The sequence below is a fragment of the Eptatretus burgeri genome, chromosome 17, assembly GCF_056783735.1.
Source record: "Eptatretus burgeri isolate ZD-2024b chromosome 17, Ebu_testis_v1, whole genome shotgun sequence".
NCBI classification, from domain to species: Eukaryota; Metazoa; Chordata; class Myxini; order Myxiniformes; family Myxinidae; genus Eptatretus; species Eptatretus burgeri.
This window is the reverse complement of record NC_140977.1, coordinates 45899602-45927305: the sequence shown is the minus strand read 5'-3', so window position 1 is coordinate 45927305 and position 27704 is coordinate 45899602. Positions and strand designations below refer to the sequence as shown.

The 27704-nt window shown below is 51.7% G+C and overlaps 1 pseudogene across 1 annotated transcript in view; it reads left to right on the top strand.

Annotated features, from left to right (window-relative positions):
• The window catches only part of LOC147009965 (uncharacterized), a 65205-nt pseudogene that overhangs the window by 10744 nt on the left and 26757 nt on the right, over positions 1–27704 (top strand). Inside the window, exon 2 of the transcript XR_015053075.1 lies at positions 433–659. The product of XR_015053075.1 is annotated as an uncharacterized LOC147009965 (transcript). The remainder of the gene's footprint in view (positions 1–432; positions 660–27704) is intronic.

Sequence of the window (27704 nt, the reverse complement as noted above, 5' to 3'; positions counted from 1 at the left end):
TTCAACGAAGGAAGAAGAAGAAGTTTTTTGCACATGCGCAGTAGTATATATACGCAGGAATACTGGTCACATGACAATCCCAGCGCTTCATATTGGCTAGTTTCATTAATTATTGAGAGCACACACATATTGTATATGTCGACACCATCCCTACAAAGGAGAGCCCTGAGATGCAGGTCGACTGTCCGACCGCTTTCAACGGGTCGAACGAGTGACAGACAATAATCGTATACAACCAACGACTATCCTGCTGACCCGGACTGCACCGTAAACGTCCTACAGAAACGATGTGAGGCAGTGTATAGGTTGGAATCGGTGGTTGATTCGCGTGCTGAGATTTCATCAGGGGAAGAACGATGTGCCGTCAAAATTGGTGTTTTGAACTTCGGCGAATCTGCTTTCAGGTAAAGCACGATTATTGTTTTCTTACAGGTGTTTGTGTAACACAAGGCTCAGTTTGTGACGACGACCGAACACGTGCTGAATGAAGATCATGAACAGAGACCCCACGAGCTCGTCGGACTCCAATGTGGGGTCTGATGGAGGGAACAGAGCGGGTCCGGAAGGGGCTGCTGGCATCGACTGGTTCAGCATTCTGGAGGCTCAGAACATTAATGATGAATTGGACTGGATGGATCGGGCAGTATGTGAAGCAATAGGTACGTGGTGGTTTTGTAACGTGTGTGATGCTCATGATCTGTTTTCATATTTGAAAGTTAAAGCACCGCGAATGGCATGAGGTACAGAACCGATCACGTGTCGACGACCAAGTCGTCTTCATCTGGGATTATGGTGGCAAAAATGGTCACTTCCTGGCTTCTTGCTACTGTCTTCGTTTTCACTCAGGATGGCTCTCGATCAGAGCCGGAGTTAAGTTTAACAGTCCCTAGGACATTCAGGAAGTGGAGGCCCCCACCCCTCACGCACCCACCTATTACACGTACTCACCCTCTCCTCACGCCTCCTCACACACCTACCCAATCCTCACGCCTCCTCACCCACCCACCCACTCACCCCTCACACACCTCCACCTCTATCCCCCCCCTCCCGTCACCAACCTTGAAATGTAGTGGCGAGAGAAAAAAAATGTATAAGAAGCATTACTGTGTGTGTGTTTATATATACATATATATGTATTGCGGTTCTCTGAACCGCATGCATCCAACAGATAGTGGTCCCAAGACAGTTATTCCATTATTATATGTGTAGATTGTCCCTTTCCTTTTGTTTAGCGGGACAACAACGGAGTGCGTTGCGATGATCTAATAGCTAGGTTTGCTTAAATCATTTTCTTCTTCATTTCGTCCCTACTCTTCTTTTCGTCTGATTATTCCTGAGGTAAATCAGCCATGTGCGCCTTCGCTGTGAGATGGGCCCTCATTGAGGCCAGCGCGTGTGGCGCCGCTGTGAGGAAACTGCAGCACAGAGCCCTCGTTCCCGGGTGAACCCGAAACCAAACGTGTGCAGTGAGATATATAGTGCACTTCGCAGTGCGGGATTATCAACTCGAGCTTCCGATGATCTGGGGAAGATTGCCGGTTGCATTAAAAAGGCATGCGAATGAATACCTCTTCAGAGGCTGCATGAATGGTGTTTTTCACAACACAGGAAACACAGCCAGCACGACGCCCACGCTGCATGAAATGCTTACTGAGGCCGATAAAGACGACTCCATGTCATGTTTGGTGGGATCCGAGTGTGTGGAGTAGAAGTGGCTTGTTCCTTTTCAACCTCAATGTCCGACACATATTGCCCTGCGCACACGCTAGCGGAGTCATGCGAACGCGAGCACTGGCCACGTGCGTAATGGCCGAACCGCGCTCGCTGTATGGAATGTGCTCGAAGACAGACACGTACGCCGCTCGTGAAACATGCATGGATTTATCCATAACGATGTACCTACGGCCCTCGCTGGCAGCAGCAGATTCCCCACGGATGGTGAACGTATTCTCGTCTCTACGGCCAGCGAAGCTGAGATCGAGCCGGGGAATGTACAGTGCGGGCCGCGTTGGTGCGTGCGTTGATCGGCGCTGGTCGGACACCTGAGTGGGCATGCGGGATCCTCGGCCAGTCGCCAGGGCATGGCCCGGGGTTTTTTGCAGTACGATTCGCGTGCCAATTTCGGATTGGGCGATTCGTGTCATGTCGTGGGGTCTGAGCGGAATATTGCCGCTGTCTGAGATGGCCTTGCCGGAAACGAAGTGAGGAGATTTCTGGCCAAAGTTAGCTGACCACGTGAGTGTTCGGGGCCAATCGGAGCACCCGATTCAGGTGATGATGTTCGCTTCGGGGTGGCCCCTCCCCCCTACCCCCCCCCCGCGCTGCAAGTCCTATAAAGGTCAGAGCAGTCCCTCCGCCTTTCTCTTCTTTTCTCTTTTGCCAGCTCGATCTGGCCTCGCCCTCTCGATCTGGCCTCGCCCTCGTCCTTCGGCACGACCCACCTCCTGCTGTCTGGACTCTGTCTCCTCATTTCCGCCCACACAACGTCGACCCCACCCGCCTACCTGGCCCCACCTGCCACTCCATCCTCGCACTCTGGACTCAGCCCCTTCTCCACTCAAGCTCCTCTTTCACAAACAAGGTCTCCACACATTTGGCTGAAGCCAGAGATAACGCGCCCACTGTCTGGCACCGCACCGCGGAGCATTTCCCCCCCCCCCCAAAAAAAACATATTGTTGGCGCATCGTGCCATCAGGCGCAAAGGTACCGAGATCATAGCCTCAACTCCTTTCCCTTCCTGTTGCAATACTCCCTCTTCATCGAGGTGTGTGTGTGTGTGTGTGTGTGTGTGTGTGTGTGTGTGTGTGTGTGTGTGTGTGTGTGTGTGTGTGTGTGTGTGTGTGTGTGTGTGTGTGTGTGTGTGTGTGTGTGTGTGTGTGTGTGTGTGTGTGTGTGTCGGCGCCTGTCTGCTGTAGTAAGACTGCAGAAGATCGTTATTAATTATCATTAGGAATGTTCCCTGCTCGTTTTTGTCTTTTCTTCCATTGATCCAGCATGGTCCAAATCTTGGTTTAGCTGGGACTTCATTCCCAACGATCCATTCCTTTTAGCCGGTACGTCCTTGACAGTGTTGCTTGGCTGCATCCCATCTGGAAAAGTGATCCGATCCGGTAGAGTGATTCGGTGCAGACAAGGCGTACCGAGGGCGTGTTTCCCGGTAGTTATACCACGTGATTCATTAGGTAACCGGATTAACCCATAGACGGGAGGACCCAAGGTCACGCGGTTGCGTTATTGGCGTCCACGGTCGGTTAAGCGATCAACACCGTAACGGAATTATCCGTGTGCACCGGCCTACAATTCTGGGGAGTCTGGTGGGAACCAAGATAGCTTTCCTCACCTCGTGGTCTTCTCACCCGGCCCACAACAATATATATAGATAGATATATATATATATATATGTGTGTATGTATATATATATATATATATATATATATATATATATATATATATATATACCGGGCGTAGTGGCGTGCGCCTGTAATCTGGCTACTCGGAGGCTTGGGTTGGAGGATCGCTTGAGGACGGGAGCTCCGTGCTGGGCCGTGCTATGAGAGAGTGTAGGGCAGCCCGGAATCATGGCGAAACCCAACCCAATTATCCCTGTGTCGTAAGAGGTGACCAGGGTTGCGTCAGGAAGGGCATCCGGCGTAAAACCTATGCCAAATCAGTATGCGGATCATAACGGATGATCCGCTGTGGCGACCCCTAATGTGAGCAGCTGAAAGACGAACAACATATACATATTGTTACGGCTGTGGAAATTCGCATTATACCATAAAGGGTCCTCAGGTGAGATATATCGGTAAGGTCATGTGTAGTTTGCCCAAACCCGTTGTATCGAGGGAATATATGTGATCCATCCGGGCTGCGATTCTTCAGTTAGTCGTTTTTCTTTTGCTGTCGTTAATTTGGTGCAAGAACAACAATGAACATCGCCACAACCAACATCTCAACGATCACGCCATTCACTACACGATGACAACAATCACGCCATTCACACCACGACACCACCTTCCACAACTACGCTACCACATCTTCGCCACTCGCCATTCAACGAGCTCCGTGCGTTAATGATCTCCGCGGAACGGAAGAAAGGAGCGGAGTGGCAGCTTAAATATCTCCCGCCAAGATCTCCCGCCCAAAACGCCCTCGCTTTGGCATGGGGGAGGTGCGATTTGAGCCGGAGGTCAAAGGTGAAAAAAGATTAAGGCCTGATTTTGGGGGAATAATTTCCTGGCCCCGAGCCAAAACTGACTTTCCTCGTCCCCCCACACGGCGCGGGGAGGGGGGAACGAGAGGGCACGCCCCTTTTTGGGGGGGTTTCCAGAAGGGAGGTGGAGCCAGAAACAGGGCGGGGCAAAGGGCGGAGCTCCACCCCACAAAAGGGCATGGGCGTAGAGGGTGGTGGTGTGTGTGCATCGGATCGCCCTGGGAGAAGCTCGAAACTAGGAGAGGCTCGAGACTGTCGGAGCAAGGATCGTACTGTGTGTGCATCGTCCGTTCTGTTCGTGGTTCGGTTGAGCACAGGGCTTCTCAAGCCAGTCGGTGCAGTCCCTGGATGGACTGGCCTGCCATTCCTCACCCCGTCCGCACCGAGATAGCGGCGAAACCCGGTCCAGTTCCCCCAAAAACCCGTCCGAGCTGTCGGGCGGACGACGCGAGCTACGCGCGGCACGAGCTCGGTGCACCACGCCGGAGGGACTCGAGGCTGCGGTCGCCAAGGCTGGACGATGCGCCCAGGTAAGTCGTGACTTCTTTTCTTTTGGGGTTTTTGTGTAAATGTCTGTGGGTGGCGCCAGTCTGTGAAGTAAAACTGTGTAAGTGTTGCCGTGTGCAAGTCCTATTCGGTAGTAGATCTGCGTTCGTGCATTTCTTTTGTTTCTTTACCACTGCATACGTGTGTTTCTTTGGTTTTATTGTATTCCTGTGTATTGCTTTTGGTGTATTACTGTATTATACGTGCCTTCCGTGCTGCCGTGTGGTGCGGAATAAATGTGCTTGTCCAATTGTTCCCGCTTTGCTTTGTCTCCTTTTAATTGACTCTCCATCCTGCATCACGTAAGCTATTCGTAGCGGGTTTCAACATCCCGGTAATAAATCTGAACTGTCAAGGCCGTCGATAACTCTGCTCGGTTATCCCTGTAGTACGGAAAGAACCGCTTTAGCGGTTCGTGTCTGCAGTCGGCCTGTGGCGTGGTCCCATCCCTCGGCAGATTACCCGTGCGAGTACCATAGGTATATCAACTTTCGGCAATTTACTCTATCTCTCGCGGGTGGACTGCGGACTGGGTGGTGGTGGGGTTAAACCCCCACCCATGACTGGTTTCTGGCGGTAGTCCCAGGAGGGTCACGACTCAATTGTCCGTTCCGGTGGGCGACGCGTCGCGATTCGAGTTACGTGGCCGATCGTACGCCAGGCGGGCGAGAATTCGTAACATTGGTGTCAGGAGCGGGATTCAAATCCACCTCGGTCTCCAGCTAAATTCATGGGGGACAGACCAGGGGTGTGCGAAGCGACCTCCCCCCCCCCATTCCCTCCAAATTACGAGCTTTTTAAAAAAATTAATCCCGTTACGTGAAATAAGATGGAGTCTCAAGGTGAGTGGGAGCCGGGGGTAGTAGAAATTGATGTGGGAGTGTTAGAAACCATGGCTCAGGCTGAAATCCCCGAGCAGGAAATAATGGTTGTGATGCAGGAACAATTTCCCCCCCAACTGAACCCAGAGCCTGAAATCTGCGCCGCAGCGGCTGCGGCGTATGACACCTCCCTCCCCCTCTCAACCAAGGCCCCCCGATCCTGGCCGAGTCGGCCCAGCCGAGTGCACCCGACATGGCCCAGCTATGCGCCATGCTGGCGGGAATGAACGCAAATATGCAAGCAATGAATGCAAAAATGGATACAAACACAAACAAAATGGAAAATAAAATGGATGGAATGAATAAAAATGTGGATGGCATAAAAAACAAAATGGATAATAATGTGCAAATGCTGCGGGAAGATGTGCAGGCCTGCAGGATGGGCTGGACAAAGTAAAGGAGGGACAAAACCAATTAAAGGGGGAAATGGAGAAAAACACAAGGACGGTAGAACAATTAAAAATAAAGCAGGGGGAAATAAAAAGGGGATTGGGAGTCGTGAAGGAGGAGTGCGAAAGGAGACATCGGGAAATAACGGAGAGAGTGGAAAACCTGCGACAGGAGGTAAAAGGTAGACGCAGAAAGGATTGGAAGTCGTAAAAGAAGAATGTAGGGCGAGAAACGAAGTGATAACGAAAACGGTTAAAGAAATAGAACAGAAAACAGAAGAAAAGACAGTGGAACTGGGGAAACGGATAGAAAAACACGAGGGCAAGACGAAAGAGGGGTTTAGGACGACGGGGGAGGAAATATCCAAGACAAATAAGGAGGTAACACAGGTAAAAGGGAAAGTGGAGCAAATAAGAGAGAAAGTCGGGGAGCTATCGCTAGGAACGCAAAAGGGAGGAGAACGGGAGATGGGAGAACTAAATGAGGTAATAGAGGGGAAAATAGAGGAAATGGAGAGGGGGCTAGTGAAATGTGTGGAGACCCAGTGTGAGAGGCAGGATGTCCTCCTTCGGGAACAGGGGGGGGGGGAGGATATGCTCCCTCGAGGCGGATCCTGCCCAGGTGGGGCCGGTGTCACAGGGCGGAGTAGGAGGGTTGCCCGATGCGGGGGTGTGCATGCCGAGCTTGGGGAGGATAGAGGCCGCGGGGTCTTTTGGCCTAATGCGGGCACCCGGTATGACTGTTCTGGTGGATGTGCAGAGTGTGAGTCCAATGGCTTGGGAGAGTAAGTGGGACGACGTGGGGCACAGACAGACACGGACAGGGGTGGTAAATTCCCCGGGCAAATGGCTCGGACCCTGCGGGAGTGAGGGACCGTTGGGACTTGGGAGGTACACCCCTCCAGGAGTCCCTCGGGAACTGGAGGAGGGGACCTCAAAAGGACCAAGGGTGCCACTAGCCCTGTACGATGGCAAGACGGACTTGAGGGCGTACATGGCCCAGTTCCAGTGTGTGGCCAGAGTTAATGGCTGGAACGAGGTGCAGGGCGTGGCACAGCTCATGGCGGCCCTGCATGGTGCGGCCTTGGAAGTCCTGACCACGGTACCCAGCGAAGGGGTGACCCTGGAGGATCTCCATTCGGCCCTAAAAAACCGATTTGGCATGGACCAGCAGAGCGAGCTCGTTAAAGCTCAGCTCAACGGGTGCAAACGACGCTCCCAGGAACCACTGGGAGAATTGGCACACGACATTCGCCGCTTGGTGGGGATCGCGCACGCCAACATGCCGCCGGAGTACCGGGAGGAAATTGCCCTGGACCATTTTCTCCGAGCGATAGGGGGCACCGATGTCGGGCAATGCTGACCGTATGACGCCCGGAGAACCTCCAGAAGGCGGCTGATAATTCCGCCTGCTGGGAGGCAGCCAGAGCGCCGTTTGGAGGGGCTGGGCGGCATGCGGTAGCAGTCCGGCAGGTGGGCCCCGTGAACGACAATGCGAGGGAAGCCAGTGTGGCTACCATGGGTGACCGGGCCAGCATCGAAGATGGTCCAGAACGCGGTTGATAACCAGTAGGCAAGATCTGGACCGAGGCGGTCTGGCCCAGGAAGGGTGGGGGATGGGCGATCAGGGGATACCCCAATTCGGAACGGAGGTGGGTATAATTCGGCGTACTGGAGGCAAACACCTTACCAGAGGAGGTGTTATAACTGTGGCGCGAGGGACCACCTGCAACGGGAGTGTAACGCCCCGCGCAGGGAAAGGCCCCCGCGAAGGGAAGAGCCACGGCCCCCCAGACCACCAGCTCCGCCCCGGGCCAATAGGGATAGCCAGGCCCAACCATCACCCTCCCACCAGTCCCTGGGAAACTAAAAAGTGCCGAACATGTAGGGCCGTGTTCGGCAGACTCAGACGGATGAAGAGCCCTCAGAACTGCGACAGGTCATCAATTGTGGCCAAATTGGAAATGGTAGCTTTACAATTCGGTGCAAAATTGCCGGCATAGGGGTAGACGCCGTTGTGGACACAGGAGCAAGCGCCACGATCATCAGCCCTGTGGTCCTTGATTCGAGTGTAGACGGTTGGGATGAGATCCATCGTCTGCAAAACCATAGCTTGCAGCTAGCTACCGGGGCAACGGCCCCCATCATAGGACGTGGTTTCGTGTCTTTTAAATTGGGCACCGTGAAAATGAGGATAGAGGTTTGGGTGGCGAAGGTGTGCGACCCATGTCTAATAGGGTTAGATGTGCTAACGGCCGGTGGTTGTAAGATCGACTTGGGCCGGGGGGTCATGCAGTTGAGTGGTGAGGAGTTGCCGTTAGGGGGCGTGAGCACGGATGAGAGAGTGGAGCTGGAGGCTCCTGACTCCGTGGTCATTCCCCCGGGTGCCGAGGCGGTGGTCCCGGCCCGGTGGTGAGCACACCCAACGTGACAGGGCTCCTGCGGCCTGGCGGAACTACTGGCAGGGCAATCAACCCCGGTTTTAGTCGTGGGCCGCACCCTGGTAAATACCAATGGGCCTATTGTGCCCGTCCGGATAATAAACGTTAGCACGGAACCACGCACTATCAGGTGGGGCACGAAGGTGGCAGATTGCACCCCAGTGATAGAGGTCGCAGAGCTGAGGGACGATGACGTCGAGCCGGACCGACCCAAGAGGGAGTCTCCAGACTTGATTCGGAATTGGCCCGGTCCCATTTGCGAGATGGTAAATCGGAGTAGTGTAGATTTGGAAGATGCCCAACGGGAGGCCTTATACAAACTGGTTGACCGACACATGGGGATCTTCTCCTTGTCACCTGAGGATATTGGACGTACGGGCCTGGGGCAACATCAGATCCACACCGATGGGGCCCGGCCTGTCCGTCAGCCTGCTTGAAGGCTCCCATGGAGCAAAAGAGAGGAGGCTGATGAACAGGTTGAAAAGATGCTCAATGCAGGTGTCATTGAGCCCTCGGGAAGTCCTTGGATCTCACCGGTTGTGCTGGTCAAAAAGGAGGATGGGACCACGCGTTTCTGCGTGGACTATCGCCAGTTGAACAACGTGACACTCAGACTCCTATCCCCTACCTAGAATTGACGATACCCTCGATACCGTTTCAGGCTCTAAATGGTTCTCAACCTTGGACCTCAAGAGTGGGTATTGGCAGGTGGAGATGGATAAGATAGGGACGGAGTAAACGGCATTTTCCACAGGGAAGGGACTGTATCAGTTCACTGTGATGCCGTTCGGTTTGTGTAACGCCCTCGCCACCTTTGAGAGACTGATGGAGCGTATACTAGGCGGCATGCCGTGGCAATCATGCCTGGTGTATCTGGATGACGTCCTGGTACACGCTAAAACATTCACCCAGGAGATAGCCCATTTGGACCAGGTGTTTGGGTGCCTCAGACAGGCAGGGCTGAAATTGAGCCCAGAGAAATGCACTTTGTTCGCGACAGAGGTGGCCTATCTCGGACACGTGATAGGCCGCGAGGGGGTGAAAACCGACCCCGGAAAAATTACAGTGGTAGAGGAGTGGCCCGTACCTACAACTGTTAAACAGGTACGGGGCTTTTTGGGACTTTGCTCCGACTACCAGCGCTTCGTGACAAACTTTGCAGAGATAGCCAGGCCCCTCCACCGGTTGACGGAGAAGGGGTTGAGATTTAAGTGGACAGGGGGATGCCAGGAGGCCTTCCTCAAATTAATGGGGTGTTTGACATCCACACCCGTTTTAGCGTACCCCACCGATATATATATATATATATATATATATATATATATATATATATATATATATATATATATATATATATATATATATATATATATATATATATATATATATATATATATATTGTTGCGGAAATGGCCCTGAGTGTGTTATTAAATATAGGATTAGCCCAGATCCCCCATTAAATGCATATTTAGCCAGGTTGTTGGGTAATTGGACGTTACATGTGTGTCGGGAGGTGTAGCTGGCTGTCCAGTGTTCATACAGTGATGGTGGACCGCGAGGCGCCTGGCTTATTTTTCCTTCCCCTCTCCGAACTATTCCCCACCCAGTGCTCTGGGAGGCGGGGGGGGGGGGGAGTCTGTCGGCTTCGTGAAGGGGCGCGCCTCAAAAGAAAAAGAAAGAAAAACTGCAGTCGGCTGGGGGGCGAGCGAGCGCCGGGAAGGCAACAGAGAAACGACGAGTGTTGAGTCGGGTGATCGGCAGTAGGAGAAACTGCATGAGGGTTTTTGCGATTCGCTTTTCGTAAAGAGCCAGCCGAAAGAAAGGCAAGGAAGGGACTGAATGAGGTCAGTCTGCCTTCTGCTGGAGAGAAATGATGAGTGAGAGTCGCGATCGGCTGTGTCAGGGACGGCTGTGTCTGTCTGCGATCTGCTTCGTGATGGAGGCAAGAGAGGCTGCTAGAGTCGAGTCTGCGATCTGCTTCATGAAAGAGGCAGGAGGAACTGCATGAGGGGAGTCGGCGATCGACTTTTATGAGGAGGTCCTCGACACGTTTGTCGATCCGCATGCAGAGCCCAACACCCCGATTTGGCCTTGTCTGGTGAACAGGCCAGGCCTGGATTTGTATGCTGGACCTTGTGAAGGGCCAGCTGGAGCACATGTGGACCTTCCGCTCTGGTACTGTCGACCTTATAGGGATTGAACGCGCTGAGGCTGTGTGCGTGGGCGGTGCAACAAAAGGAGGACGAGCGCCATTTTGCCACACGGCGTGTTTGAGCGTGGGCGCTCGAATCCGTAGACATCAGCTTGTCACGAGCCACATTCGTGCCTTTGACACTTTCCTCTCGTCCATGAGGCATCACCAAGTACTCTGTGTCTTGTCTGCATGCTGTCCGTGTCTTGTCTGAGTGTTGTCTAAGGTTTATCTCGTTAGGGTCCCCTTCGAAACCCATAATCTGTAGCTCCCTAGTTAAGAACGGGTTATAGATTAATTATAACCATGTCATGAATGCTTTGCTTGTGTCGTATTCCCCAATGTGTCCCCAATAAATCTGGTTGAGTTATACGAGATTTGCTGCCTTGAATTAATTTGTGCCGCGTCGAGGAACGATCCGCTTGATTTGGATATAAAAACCAAAATGGTTACAGACTGGCAGAATTCGCTCGGTCTCTGACAAAACCTGTCTGTAACTGGGGTCTATTCCCCCAACTGGTAAGGTCCTGGTGTAAGTTTGTATCGCGATTTGAGGTGCGTGACCCGAGGCCTGTGCCGAACCAGCCGGCGTTATAACCTCGGAGACGGCGGTGGTTAAGTGACGCAGAATATTCAACATTTGGCTGTCAAGAGAAGGGTGCGAAAACCCAAACTGGCTATGAATAGGAGCCGACTTGGGTGGCATTTGAATTCCCCGCCACCACTGAATCCTTCAAAAAATGTGTATATATATATATATATTTTGCTGCGGTTCTCGGAACCGCATGCGTACAACAGATAGGTGTCCCGAGACAGTTATGCCATTAATATACGTGTAGATAGACCCTTCCTTTTGTTTAGTGGGAAGACAAGGGAGTGCATTGTGATGATCTAATTACTAATAGTTCGGCTGTTAACTCGTTTTTCCCTTTTTATTTCATCCCCACTCTTTTTCTTTTCTGAAGCAAAATCCGCGACGTGCGCTTTCGGCTGGAGTAGCGCTTTCGGCTGGAGTAGCGCTTTAATATTCCACCGTCAACCCGAAACCAGACATGTGCGGCGAGTCACGTATGCTTTGGCACCCAGGTGGGCGGGCTGTGCCGGCGTCTGCCCGAGGCCCGGCCCAGGCTGGCGGGCCACGTGGGGGGTAGGAGCCAGTCGGAATGCCCGACTCGGGCGATGACGTTGGATTTGGCATGGCCCCTCCCCCGAGCTCGGTCTTTATAAAACACGGAGAAATCCTCCGTGTAGGTTTTGGTGTAGAGAAGTGTGTGTTCAGTGTGGGTGTTCTTGACTCGGAGTGTTCCTGCTTCTTGACTCCACCCACTTCTCGCCTCGACGAACCGCCTCCTGCCTGGTCCCGTCGACTGCTCCACTCTCGCCCTCTGGACTCCGCCCTTCTCCACTCAAGCTCCTCCTTCAGAACACGATGTCCACACGTGCGGCTGTGGCCAGAACAACGCGACTATTGTCGGGTACTGCACCATGGAGCATCCCTCTCCCGAAACGCCCAGGTAACGAAAACTATAACCTCAACTCCCTCCCTCCCTGGCTACAAAAGTCCCTTTTCATTGGAGTGTGTGTGTGTGTGTGTGTGTGTGTGTGTGTGTGTGTGTGTGTGTGTGTGTGTGTGTGTGTGTGTGTGTGTGTGTGTGTGTGTGTGTGTGTGTGTGTGTGTGTGCTGGCGCCTGTCTGTTAAGTCAGCCTGGTCAAGATCCTGATTGTTGTTACTGTTAATAATCTCGCGTCAAGTCTGCACTGTCTGCTTCAGTTAGTTGCTTGTATTATTGTCGCACCAGGTTAGATCAGGTTCGATCATACATATGTATGTATATATATATCTATATATATATATATATATATATATATATGTATATGTATATGTATATATATATACGCTAGTGTCAGGTCAGGTTAGATCTGTGACCTGCTACAGGAACCATGTATTCCTGTACTAACCTATTCCATGGTCGGGTTGTTGGCGACTAAACCGTCTCCCCCACCAGGTTTTCTGGTGAGGAGGGTGTTTGGATATGGACACCCAACAGGATTAAAAACAAAACCTGTCAAAGGGTGGAGGAGCTCCTTGTGAGCCAATGGCCATCCATATCTAGTGCCCAACTGTGTCTGCGGACGTCCTCCTGCAGTTGGGTTACTTTTTATTAGGAGGTTGGTGGCAGGATTTGCACTCCGGCCACCGTAAAACCCTTCATTCCGCAAAACACAAAAACGCAAAAAAATCTGAAAACTCACTCCGTGGGAGTACCTCCTGTGCAGCTTCCCTTCGCAGGGCAGCTCACCGGATCACGGGATTGGGGCAAAGCCTTCAAGATCCCCAATCTTTGATGATAGGAAGGAAACCACGGGGTAATATTCCCGGGTTAGATTGTGGGAGAATGTGTCGGAGTGGTGCTGAGGTGTCGTCCACAAGACTGCGATCTCCTTGGGTTAACCTGAGCTGCTCCCTTCGTGTGGGTGCCTGGAAGGTCCTATCAATAAGAGAGGATAATCACCTGTCCCTGTTATCATCTCAGCTCAAGCGTTTGGACATCGGTATTGCAGCACTCTCTGAGGTTTGGAGACCGGATTGCGGCGAGATAATGGTGGGTGGTTACACCTACTATTGTTCTGATCCCTCTCATGGTTACCATACTCAAGGAGTTGCTGTAGCTGTGTCCAATAAGCTTACCCCAATGATAATTGACGTAACACTGGTCAACGAGCGTATTATGAGACGAATGATTCGTCACTCCTTCGGTGTCATTTCCCTGGTCTCTGTCTATGCCCCGACTGAGGCGAGTGACCGCACCGTGAAGGACACATTCTACGCCACGCTCGAGTCTGTAGTTGATCAGACGAGATACACTTCTAGTCTTGGGGGATTTCAATGCATGGACTGGAACTGATAGGGATGGTTATGAGACATGTGTTGGTCCCCATGGGTCAAGAACTATGAACCAGAATAGCACTAAGTTCCTTGACTTTGCAAGAAGTCATGGACTTTGGGTGGCTGGTTCATGGTTTCAGCGCCCACAAGCTCATCGCTGGACTGGGTATTCCAACGCTGGCGGTGTGGCAAAGGAGATTGACCATGTCCTCATTGACGGTCGCTGGAGGATGATCCAGAACTGCAGGGTCTACCGGAGTGCTCAGTTCCTCAATACTGACCACCGGCTTGTTGTTGCAACTCCAAAGCTGCACCTTAAATCCTGGAGAATGGTTCCATCCCAGCCTAGGCTGGATGTTGGCAAGCTCAAGGATGAGAGAGAGTAGCTGAGGTGTTTGCGAACAGGCTGAGTTGACATTTGGGGTGTCTGGGTGCTTTCGGGGGTCCTGAAGAGTTGTGGAGTGCCTTCAAGATCACCGTCCTTGATGTTGCCGGTGGATGTCTTGGAACTCACCGCAGGGCAAAGAAGAATATTGTCTCTCAAGGGACACTGGATACCATTGACCAGAGTCGCAGGGCCAGGCTGAATGGCAGAGCTGAGCTGTTCAGGGAGCTGAGGCGTAAAACTGTATGTGCACTGAGGGTGGACAAGGAGGCCTATGTGCGAGGAATCTGTGAGGGGGTAGAGCATCACCTGTGGACAGGTGATTCTCGTCCCGCTTACAGGGGAATTCGCGCATTGCGTTCATCCAAGCCCATCTCTCGGAGCACTGCAGTTAGAGCAGAGAGTGGTGGGCTCTTGACAGATGAGTCTGAAGTGAAGGCCCGCTGGGCCGGTTACTTTGAGCCGTTGTACCAGGCTGATCCCCCAGCTGTCAAGTTGGACATCAAGGGTGTTGCAATCCCTGTTGCTGACCCTCCAATCAACTGTCTCCACCTTCGCTTGTGGAAACATGGGCTGCGGTGAACCGGTTGAAACGGGGTAAAGCTTCAGGGATCTGTGGCATCCATGCTGAACTTCTCAAGGCTGGTGGAAATGCTGCACTCGTGTCGTTGCATGCAGTTTTGTGCTCTGCCTGGAACACAGGCATCATCCCAACCGATTGGAAGAGGGGCCTTGTTCCTCTCTGGAAAGGGAAGGGTGATCGCCAAAACTGCAACAACTACCGAGGGGTGACGCTGCTCTCAGTTCCGGGCAAGGTCTTTGCTCAGATTATAATTCTTGATAGGGTTCGCCACCATCTGCTTGAGCACCAGCGTCCAGAGCAGTCAGGCTTTACACCAAAGGGGTCAACGATTGACCATATCCTTGCTCTTTGTGTCCTCACCGAACGCAGACGAGAGTTTCGGCAGGGGCTGCTTGCAGCCTATGGTGATCTCTGTAAAGCGTTCGATTCAGTGAATCGGGATGCCCTCTGGAGGATTCTTGGTCTTCGTGGGGTGCCACCAAAACTGATTGATCTGATGTCTGAACTCTACTCTGGTACTGAGAGTGCTGTGAAGTGTGGTGGTACAATATCTGACTTATTTCCAGTTGTTACTGGAGTTCATCAGGGGTCTGTACTGGCCCCCACACTTTTCAGCACTTGTATGGACTGTATTTTAGGGAGGATGTCGGAAAGATCAAGCTGCGGTGCATCGTTTGGGAATGTCAAGGTCTCGGACCTTGATTTCGCAGATGATGCAGTCATCTTTGCGGAGACTTTAGATATCCTTTTGGGGGCCCTCGAGGTGCTGAATGAGAAGTCGGAGCCTCTGGGATTACGGGTTTCTTCGGTCAAAACTAAGATCCAGGCTTTCAATGACATCTTGGATGCTGCTGTCCTGTCTGTACCTGTTTGTGGTGAGGATGTTGAGGTCGTGGAGAGATTCACTTACCTTGGCAGTGATATTCATGTCTGCTGGCTGTGAGTCAGAGGTCAATAGACGTTTGGGTCGGGCCTGGGGAGTCGTGGATTCACTGGATCATGGGGTGTGGCCCTGCCGGTCCCTGTGCGGGAGGACGAAAGTCCGAGTCTTCAGGTCCTTGGTGCTTCCAGTCTTGCTCTATGGATGCGAGACTTGGACTCTGACCAAGGATCTGAGATGGAGACTTAATTCCTTTGGTGCCAGGTCTCTTTGGAGAATCCTTGGCTCTCGCTGGTCAGATTTTGTGTCCAACGAGCGGTTGCTGAGAGAGACTCGGGTGAGATTTGTTACCTGCATGGTCCGTGAGCATCAGTTGCGGCTGCATGGACATGTGGCTCGTTTTCCTGACGCTGATCCTGCTCACCAGATTCTCTCAGCGAGGGAGTCTCGTGAGTGGAGGAGGCCAATGGGCCGACCACGTGCCTCTTGGTTGCAGCAGGGTGACCAGCATCTCAAGGAGATGGGGATGGGCCTGGCATCTGCCTGGGGGAAGGCCAGACGGAGGCCCCTGGAGTACCGGCGGAAAGTGGACGCAGCGACGCGCGATTCTGGCACATGCTCCCATACCTGACCTGACCTGACCACAACTCTCTCTCCTCTTTCCCTGCGTTACATACGCAATAAATTTTGTTGTGCCACATGCTTTTCCTTGCTTGCTGTGAATAAATAATTGTCATTAGGAATGTTCCCAGCTCACCTTTGTCTTTTCTCTCATTGGTCCAAGGTGGTTCGAATCCAAGTTTTGCCGGGTCTTTATTCCCAACGGTCCGTTCCTTTCAGCCGATACGTCCTTGGCAGTGTCGCTCGGCTGCATCCGATCCGGAAAGGTGATCCGATCTGGTAGAGTGATCCGGTTCGGACTAGGTGTACCGAGGGCGTTGTTCTCCGGTGGTTAAACCGCGTGGTTAATTAGGTAACCCGATTAACCCATAGACGGGAGGACCCTAGGTCATGCGGTTGAGTTATTGGCGTCCACGGTTGGTTAAGCGACCCGCCGCGTCACGGAATTATCCGTGAGCGACGGCCTACAATTCCTGGGAGTCTGGTGGGAATCGACGTAGTTTCCCCCACCTCCTGATCTCACCCGACCCCGCCGACCCGCAACGATATATATCCTGAGACAGTACGTATATATATATATATATATATATATACACACACACACACGTATATGCCTGGTGTTGGCGCAGTGGTTAGGGCAGCGGCTTGGGATCCAAAAAGGTCCTGAGTTCAAGCCCCGTTAGACCACTGAATTAATACACCAGGGGGTTGACTCAGCCTGTCATCCTTCCGAGTTCGGCGAAATGAGTACCAGTATACTTGGCAGGTGTATACCCCGGTTAAAATAGGTGTACCATATCCCTGTGTCGTAAGAGGGGACCAGGGTTGCGTCAGGAAGGGCATCCGGCGTAAAAAACGTGCCAAATCACAATGCGGATCATACGGATGATCCGCTGTGGCGACCCCTAACGGGAGCAGCCGAAAGAAGAAGAAGAAGATATACACACGTATATATTGTTACGGCTGTGGAAATTCGCAAACCACCATTCAGGTCCCGTAGGTGAGATATCTCTTAAGTACATGTGTAGTTAGCCCCAAACCTGTTGTTTCGAGGGAATAAATGTGATTCATTCAGGCTGTGACGCTTTGAGTCAGTCGTTTTTCTTTCTCTATCTTTTATTTCAAATAAAAACCAACGAAGGGGCTCGGTGCCTTTTCGCGCCATTCTTCTCCGCGCTTGGTGTGAGGGGAGAGAAGCGAGGTGAGGGCAGCTGGTGCTCGATTGGTGGATGCGCGGTGTGATGCGGCCAGGGAGGAGGAACGCCCCTCTTCGAGACCTTTCTCGAAGCGCCTCGAAGGGGGGTGGAGCAAAGAACGGGGCGGAGCAACAGGGCGAAGCTCCGAGGATATAAAAGTCGTAGACGGGGGAAGCAGTTGTGTGGATGCTCTTGCTCGGTGGATATACTTGCTTCGTGGTTGCTCTCGTCTTCCGGCTCGCTCGTCCTGGTGGCCGCTAGTGGGGTCTTTTGTGGGGCAGTTGCAAGACCCCGCTGGCGGGAAGGAGCGTCCGCTATTCCTCTCTCCCGACTTCGGGCATCCACGTTTCCCCCCCCCCCCATCCGCGCTGGGATAGCACCGAACACTCGGTCCGTGGCGTCGAGTGGCCAACACGTGCAGGCGTGAGGCACGCCGGAGAGGCCTTGCCTACCACGCTCAGGCACGGAGTCGCGGCCAGGCGGGATCACGTCGACGGACGTCGGAGAGGGACTCGACACACTCGGGGAAGTCACGACTTCCATTTCTTTTGGGTTCTGGGTAAACGTGTGTGTGTGGCACCAGTCTGGTGAAGTAAAATTTTATAAGTGTTCTGTGTCGTAAATCATATTCGGTTGTAGCTCTGCATCGTTCCTTGCTCGTGTTTCTTTACGGTGATTGTAAGTACGTGTATTGTTTTATTGTATCCCTGTGGCTGTAATATACGTGCCTTCCGTGCTTCCGTATTAAATGTGCTTGTCCGATTGTTCCCCGTTTCGCTGCGTCCTTCCCTTCGTTTGAATCTCCATCTTGCTTCACGTAACGGGTTCGTCGTGGGCTTAATACGCCCGATAATTAATCGGAACCGTTGAGGCTGACGATAACACCGCTCGGTTATCCCGATAGCACGGAACAGACCGCTTAAGCGGCCCGTGTCCGGAGTCGACCTGCGGCGAGGTTTGATCGCCCGGTTTACCATCCGCGTGGGTACTTAGGTCGGTCGAGTTTGGCGAACAACCCTATCCCACGCGGATGGCCGATTGGCACGATCGTGGTGAGGCTGAAGCCCACCCGTGACTAGCTCTCGGCGTTAGTCCGAGAGGGTCACGACGGAATTGTCCGTCCGGTGGGCGACGTGCCGCAATTCGAGTCACATGGCCGATCGCACGCCGGTGGGCGCGAATTCGCAACAATATAATTGTTACGAATGTGGAAACCATGCGCACTCAACATGCAGGTCACAAAGTTAGTTATGCCGGTAAGTACGCGTGTAGTCAGGACCCCGTCCTTTTGTTTAGTGGGAGTATTAAATATGTGCGTTGTGGCGGCTCGTTCGGTTATTGCATCTCATCTTACATCTGTCATCCCATCTGCACGACCCAACCAGCCCATCATGCTCCGTCACCACCCGTTGGCCACTCGTACCTTGATTTGCCGAGAGGGGGGGCTCGCTGTTCCGATCCTCGGGCCCCCCCAAATCATAGTTTTTGTACTGTGGGCCTTTCGGGGAACACCCTCTTGCTCTGCGTGAGCGAGGCCACGTCGCCACGTGGAGAATATGGGGTCTCCTTGCAAGGGCCACGGCTCCACCCCAGTAGGGCGCGGCCATAGGCCAATGAGGGACAGCGAGATGATTCTCACCAAGGCCCTCCCCGTGGTGGGAGGAGATTTATCTCGGAGACTCGGAGGGTGGTGGTTGGTTGGCGTTGGCGCTGGGAGAGTTTGATCGCGGTGGCGGAGCGGCAGAGTTTGGGTCACGGTGGTTGCACGGAAAAGAGGTTTTGTCAGCACGTGCATGGACAGGAGTCTGAAAAGGAGTGGTGGTGGGGACGTGCACAGAGATGAGCCTACCAAGAGTCGTGTATTGCGCTGAGTCGGGTGGAACGAGTCGTGGTCGGTACGTGCACGGAGAGGAGTTTGGGAGCTCTGACGATTCACCACGCAAGTTCCGTCACAGCCACGAGCCTGGCTCGAACTCCCGGACCGTGCCCCGATGACCTTTTGCCACGTGAGGTGCCGCATTACCGAGCACGCTTTCCTGCGACGAGAGGTACCCATGAATTCTGACCCCCAGCTTGTCTATCCTCACGGCTGCGAGGGATGAAATAAAGACTCTGGGCTTTCTTTTCATTTTTTGTGTGTGTCTTCGTGTGGGCCCGTCTTTAAGTAGAATTGTATGAGTGTTTTTGTATCATTGTAAATTCCTACATATTCGTTCAAGGCTCGCCTCTTCTGTCTTTTGATTTTGCTGTAAATAAATTTATTAGAAATGAACCCATTCTGTTTCCGTCCCTTCTTATATTGGTCCAGCATGGTTCGTGTCTGAGTTTACACGGGGTTTCATCCCCGGTAATCGGTACATCATAGCCGGAACGTCCTGGGCAGACCCGCTCGACTGCATCCAAGCCGGAGTTGGTAGGTGGAAGTTGATACTCTTCCGTAGTTGGAAGAGTGATCCGGTTCGGCCAGACGTTCCGAGGGCGTGAATCCCCGGTAGCCAAGACTGCGTGGTCACTTAGGTATATTGGATCGAGACAATTATCCTTACGCCACGCGGTTGAGATATTGGCGCTTCATGGTCGATTAATCGACCCGCCGGCTCGCGGAGTTATCCGAGCGACAGCCTATAATTCCGGGGAGTCTGGTGGGAGACAGCGTAAACTTCCCCACCTAGCGGTCGTTCTCGCCACCAACCGCCGGCCCACAACAATTTCGTGTTCAGGAGCGGGGTACGAACCCCTCCGCCTCTATTAAAATAATAAAAAAACATTTACGGGACTCGAACCAGAGGTGTGCTTGACAACCTCCCCCCTTCCCTCCAAATTAAGAGCAGTAAAATTTTATTTAATTCCCACCACGGACCATGGCGGACCAAGGCGAGCTGGTACAGGTGGGTTCGGGAGTAACATTAGAGGAACCCTTGGCTCAGGATGACACCTTGCAGGAAGACCCTCCCCTGCAATCGAACCCGGAGGTAGCATTGGGAATGGCAGCGGCAGTGTATGAGCACCCCTACATCAAATTTCCCTCCCAGAGGACCGAACGATCCCTGACGGATCCGCACCCGATCGTGGCGGATCGGCTCCACCAGCGCCAATTGACTTGAGCCAGTTGGTGGAGATACTGGCAAACCTACAAAAAGAAATGAATGGAAATATAAAAGAAATGAGAGGTGAAATGCAAAGCATGGGAATGGATTTACAAAACCAACAAAGGAGTGACATGCAAGCGCTAAATGGGAATATGCAAATGCTGAGAGCGGGTCAGGAGGAAATGAAGGTGGAGTTTGTAAAGGTGATAGGCGAAATGCAGACCATGGACCGGAAAATGGTGGAAGAGATTGGTACAGGACGTGGGGAAATGACGGAGTTGAAAGGGAGTGTGAAAGGTGTTTGGTCCGCAATGGAAATGGGTAAGGAAGAAGTGATGGATAGGATAACGATGGTTGTGCGAAAGGTGGATAAACTCGGACAGGGGATAAAGGAAATTAAAAAGGACAGGGGCAATTAAAAGCAGAGATTGGGAAAAACACGGCCGCATTACAAAATTTAAAACAAGGCCAGCAGGAAACGAAGGGGGAATTGGAAGCCGTAAAGGAAGGGTCTAAAATGAGACATGAGGAAATGACGGAAATGGTAAAAGAGATGGGACGGAAGGTTGAGACGGAGAGCCGAGAATTTGGGGAGTGGTTGAAGAAGCACGAGGACGAGACAAAGGAGAGTTTTAGCATGGCGAAGGAAGAATTAACAGAGACATGAAGGGAGATAGAACAGGTAAAAGACAAATTAAATAGAGTAAAGGAGGAGCATATACAGATAGAGGGGAAGGTAAGGGACATTAAGGTGGAGCTTGTGGAGTGTCTTGAGATCCGATGTAAGGGGCAGGATGACCTCCTTCAGGAACAGAGGGAGAGGATACGCTCCCTCGAAGCAGGGCGTGATCAGGTGAGTTCAGTAAAGGTAAAGCTGGGGCATGATGCGAAAGGGTACATGCCACGTTTGCGGGGGGGGCAGAGGCTCCGGGGTCTCTTGGCCTAACACAGGCCCCCAGTATGATTGTGCCAGAGTGCGTGCAGAATGCGAGTGAGATGGCATGGTTGAGTGCACAAGACTGTGCGGGGCGCGCATCGACCCAGACAGGGTTGACAAATTGTCCAGGCTAGTGGCTTGGGCTTTGCGGTGGGAGAGCACCGCCGGAATCCGGAGGGTCCGCCCCTCCATTTTTCCCGCAAGGACTGGTGAGTGGGGCTCGGAACCCGGGAGGCCGGACGGTGCCCCTAGCTCCGTACGACAGAAAGACCGACCTGAGGGCGTATTTGGCCCAATTTGACTGAGGTCTTGACCACAATGCCCCCCGGAGCAATAACGTTGACAGGCCTCCGTTCGGTCCTAAATAACCGATTTGGAATAGAGCAACAGAGCAAGCTTGTTAAAGCTCAGCTCAGTGGGCGGAAATGACAGCCCACTGAGAAGATGGGGGATTTGGCATATGATATTCGCCATGCAGAGGGGATCGCACATGCAAACATGGCGGTGCCCTACCAGGAAGACGTTGCCCTGAATTATTTCATCCAGGCTCTTGCGGGCACCGACACCGGGGCCCTGTTGACGACATTTCGGCCAAAAGGCAGCTGACGCTGCCGCCCGATGGGAGGCAGTGAAGCCGCCGGCTAGAGGGTCCGAGCGACATGCGATAGCTGTCCGGCAGGTCCCCGTTGACAGCCGTGAGCCTGGAGCCGGGGCTGGTCTTGGAACCTGAGTGGAGCTGGAGGGAATGATTGGAGACATGATCGACCGCCGGTTGGCAGGGTCTGGACCATGGCAAGCGGCTCACAGGAGGACACGTGGTGGGCCATTGGATAATACCCCAATTTGGAACGGGGGTGGAGGGGTGGTATAATTCGGAATATCGGAGGCATGCACCGTACCCGGTTAAGTGCTTTAACTGTGATCGGGTGGGCCACCTGTCACGGGACTGTAGGGCCCCACCAGGGAGAGGCCCCGGCCCACCAGACCACCAACTCTGCCCCGAACAAGCGGGACCAGCCCCCCCCTGAAAGAAAAATAGAGGTTTGGGTGTCAGAGGTATGCAACCCATGTTTAATAGGGTTGGATGTGCTGACCTGACCGCCAGTGGTTGCAAAATCGACTTGGGCCGAGGGGTCATGCAGATGGGTGGTGATGAGTTGCCGCTGGGGGTATGAGCACGGACGAGAAGGTAGAGCTGGAGGTTCCAAACTCCAGAGTCATCCCCCCCCCGCCCCCCGGGTGCCGAGGCAATAATTCTGGCACGGTGGTGGGCTCACCCAACCTGACAGGGCTCCTGTGGCCTGACCGAACTACTGGCGGGGCAATCGACCCCAGGCTTAATCGTGGGCCGCACCCCAGTAAACACCGACGGGCCGGTCGTGCCTGTCAGGGTAATTAATGTCAGCACAGAACCACGCACTATTGGACGGCGCACGAAGGTGGCAGAGTGCACCCCAGTGGTACAAGTCGCAGAGCTGAGGGATAATAACATCGAGTCGGACCGGCCCCAGAGGGGGACTTCAGAGCCTGGTAGGAATTGGCCTGATCCCATTTGCGAGATGGTAAATCGGAGTAGCGTAGATTTGGAAGATGCCCAGCGGGAGGCCTTAAACAAACTAGTTAACCCACATATAGAAATCTTCTTCTTGTCACCCGAGGATATTGGACGTACGGGCCTGGTGAAACATCAGATCCACACCGATAGGGCCCGGCCTGTCCTTCAGACTGCTCCCTTGGAGCAAGAGGGAGGAGGCTGATGAACAGGTAGAAAAGATGCTCAATGCAGGTGTCATTGAGCCCACGAGAAGTCCTTGGATGTCACCGGTTGTGTTGGTCAAAAAGAAAGATGGGACCACGCGTTTCTGCGTGGACTATCGCCAGCTGAACAACGTGACACTCAAAGACTCCTATCCACTGCCTGGAATTGACGATACCCTCAACGCCGTTTCAGGCTCTAAATCAGTGCTTCTCAACCCGGGTTCCGCAAGAGGTCGCGAGGGGTTCCGGGAGAAACAGTAATAAATAGGCTAATGTATTTTTGAGTAGTTTTTGTTTGATTTAATATTCGTAATTTTACAATACACGCACAGATGCCAACCCTCCCGATTTCATCGGGAGGCTTCCGAAAATTCACCCAAACTCCCGCCCTTACGATCACTATCCTTATCCTCCCGAAATTTTGATATTTTGCACTGTTCACTAATCAGAATGTACTAGTATGAGAATTGAATGAAAAGCATCGTCTGCTACGTATAGCATGTGGTAACTCCATAACGTTCGCTGCTACCAAATTGTACGTAAAAAATTGCAAATTCAAATGAGGAGCAGCGAAACATTGGGTCTGGATCTCGCTTATGCGATCATGCACTGAGATTTAGTGCATGCGGTATGTGTGCAATACAGTGCATGCGGTATGTATGCACAGTGTATATGCATGCGATACGCTCACTGCATGCAGCTGGGCCCCGTACCAGCCCGGCGGTCGCGACCACCGTGCGGTGTTTAACAGCCGCTAGAGTTCTACGAGTCGCGCTGCAGCTGTGGAACATCGACTTCGAAGTTACCGATGCTTCAAGCCCTCGATGTTGATTACGAAATGGCAGAAAAGAAGCTTACGAAGACCAAGAAATGGTCTCAGAAGAACAAGACCGAATACAGTCTCCAATACCCGTGTATTCGAAAGTCTGAAAGAGGAATTCATCATGCGTATTGTACAGTATGCAGCGTTGATATTTCAGTTGAGCACGGAGGTCGCGATGATATTCGGAAGCACGTTGGAAGCAAACGGCACACAGACATTGCAAAGGAGAGATCTTCGAGCACGAGTACCGGTACACTTCTGAATTATTTCACCAAACAAGGGACAAGCGAGGAAGAGGATGTTACCCGAGCGGAACTTCTCTTTAGTGGATTTATTGTGGAACATAACTTGCCCATATCAGTCTCAGATCATGCTGGACCTCTATTTCAAAAGATGTTTCCAGATTCAAAAGTTGCTTCAAAGTATGGATGTGCAAGAACAAAAACTTCAGCAATAATTGGTGAGTTGTCAAATGTTACTGCTTCATCTATTGCCGATATTGCTAGACTAGCTCCATTTAGCCTAGCTACAGACGGTAGCAATGACAGTGGTGAGGCCCAGCTATATCCTGTCCTGATTTCGTACTATGACAACAGTGCTGGGATTGTGAAGCAAGGTTTGCTAAGTTTGCCTGCGTGCAAACAAGATTCCACTGGAGAAAACATTTTCAAACTGCTTGATCATGAGTTCAGTGACAGGAAAATTCCGTGGGGAAATTGTGTTTCCTTTTGTGCTGATAATGCCTCTGTCATGGTGGGCAAGCACAAAGGAGTCGCTGCTTATATCCACAAACAAAATCCAGAGTGCTACATCATGGGATGCCCTTGCCATATGATGCACAATACGGCCAAGAAGGCGGCTCAGGCCTTACCCATTGAATTAGATGACTTTCTCATCGATATTTACTACTACATGGACAAAAGTAGTAAACGCGTCAAAGGAGTGAAAACACTGCAAGAACTCTGTGATGCCCCGACACACAAGATTCTGAAGCATGTCGCAACAAGGTGGCTGTCCCTTGGTCAGTGCCTAGACAGGCTGATTGAACAGTGGGAGCCACTTCGCCTCTTCTTCAAAGAAGAAGTACGAAGAAAAATGCAACCAACTGTAGCCAAGACTCTAACAACGAGCAAGAAGGACGGCACTGTATCTACTGCCAGTACTGGCACTGCAGGATCAAGCACTAGTGGAGCAGCATTCACCACTACCACTGCAGTATCTGCTGCGAAGAAGACAGCAGGGACAGCACCAAAACCAATGCTGAGAGCAGGTAGCATCACCGGCCCTTCATCACGTTCATCTACAAAGCAGATCCCTTCAGAGTCGAGAAAGACTGTGATAGTCCCATCTGCAGGCAAAGAAGGACCCAAGTTAAGTTCTGCTTTTGCCAAATCACTTGATAGAAGCTCAGCAAAACCTTCCAATCAGAGGTCTTCTTCCTTGGCTGCACCTACCTCAAGCTCTCTCCTCAAACGTAAAATTGGATCTGGTACTACGAGTCTGACCTCTTCTGCTGGCAGTAAACGCAAGGGTGATCGCCTTGCGGCTAAGTGTACTACGAGTTCTACAACTAAAAGCGCATCTTCCTCAAACACTGTGCAGGAATCTAGAGAAAAACGTGTCAACAGGATGTTCTTGTCTCCACAAACAAAACTCTATTGTTTCTTCCTTCGATATGCTAACAAGCTTTTTGAGAAGGGGAATCTTCTGCTCCAAAGAGACGAACCCTGTATTCATCTCCTGCACGGAGAATTGAATGGTCTTCTGAAAGATATCTTCGTACGGTTTTTGAAACCATCGGTGTCATCGGTTGCTCTGGTAAATGTACCCTTCTCTGACAGAAATCATCAGAAGAATGATGAGGACCTCATGATTGGGAACGATGCCAAACTGTATATAAGGGAACAAAGGAGTCTCAAGAAATCCACCTTCACTCTGAGTGAGTCAGACATCCAAGGTTTCTTCAGTGCAGTTCGCTCATATTATGTGAAAGCCTGCAATTACATCTTCAAAACCTGACCGCTAGATGATGAATTAGCCAAGCATGCTCAGGTGCTGGATGTTAAGCTACACCAAGAAGTGGGGTTTGACTGTGTGGAGTTTTTCATCAAGAAATTCCCCTGTCTGTTCAGTGGCGGTGATAGTGACATAGACAGTCTTGAGAGTGAATTCGCTCACTACCAGGCAGACGCCTCCATAGCTACAATTGCTACTGAAACAGTGAGAGTGGATGAGCAGTGGCATCGGATTTCACAGCTCACAGATCCCTGCACTGGTGCCAAGAAGTATCCTAATTTGAGCAAAGTGATGAAGGGAATCTTGGTCATTCCTCATTCGAACGCATCATGTGAGCGGGCACTCAGTCTTGTACGGAAGAATCATACTGAATTTCGTCCCAATTTGAGTGTCAAAACCCTGGAAGCTCTCTTAATTGAAAAATTAGCTCATAGCACCCCTTGCTACCAGAGAGAATACAGCAAAGACATAATCAGAAGGGCTAAAAGAGCCACACAGCTGTCACTCAGCAAAGCTGCCATGGAAAAAGCAAGCAGCAGTAGTACCAGCCAGTAAGGTAAGAAAAATATTGCTTCTTTTGTGCTTTTTGTTAATCTTTGATTGTCCCCTAACTTACTAATATTAACATACATGTAACATTAAAAAGTGCACAATTTTCCCCTTTTTTTGTTCAAAAAGTGGGAATTCTTAAAATGTTAAATGCTCCAAAATAGGGCTCAGAGGGCACTAGAGAGCGTCTGGAACCCCAGAGCTTCCAGGGCCCTAAGGCGGGCCCTGGACCCCGCCGCAAGGGTCGAGCGCTCCACGCTCGAGATGTGCGCTTAGCGCACATTATTTGGTGTCGGTTGCAAATCCTCCCTAATTCTGATTTCCAAAAGTTGGCATCTCTGTAACACGTACGGCATATTGTTGGAAACTCCTTGGTTATTATAATAGAGGCTTCAACCTCTTATATTATTTACAATTATAACAACCATAGGGAATGTATTTAACGATGTCTATATGGTGCCAGTGTGAAACCGCCCTCACTGGTTAGTGGACGTCGAGTACGCGGCGGATTCGTGTCATGGAATCCATTTTTTTTGTGTGAATTAAAACCTTTGCGTGAGGTCTCATAAACGAGCAGTATTTTTTTTTCATTGCCAATAAATTTGACAAAAAGGGGGTCATTTTTTCCTTTGTCTGCAAAGGTACACCTCGGAGGTGTACCTGGATGACGTCCTGGTACATGCTAAAACATTTTCCCAGGCCATAGCCAATTTGGACCAGGTGTTTTGGCGCCTAAGCCTGGTGTTGGCTTAGTGGTTAGGGTGGTGGCTTTGGATCCTAGGGTCCTGAGTTCAAGTCCCGTTGGCTGCTGAATTAACAGCAGGGGGTTGACTCAGCCTGTCATCCTTCTGAGGTCGGCGAAATGAATACCAGTGTACTGGTCCCGGTGTATGCCCCGGTTAAGGCCCTGTCACACCTTGACGATTTAGCCAGCGTATGCCTGACGTATGCAAAATTTGGCTAAAACGCTCGCACACATCGAATACGTTATGGGTAAGTTTGGATACGTTAAGAGCACGCTGGCATATGTCGTAGTATGCTGGCATACGTCTTTGTATGCTGGCATACGTCGTAGTACGCCGAGGTGTTAGACAAATTTTCCATGCTTGAAATTTTTCGACGTATGCCAGCGTATGACCCACACATTCCGCATACGCTTGGCCATAAGTTGTAGGCATGTTACACGATCGTTGACACACATCAACACACGTTACTTGTAAGTTACTCATAAGTCGAAACACGTCGAGGTAATGTTTAGCGTACCCGAAACTTATTTCTAACCTATGAGTAACGTGTTGTAGGCACGTTACGCGATCGT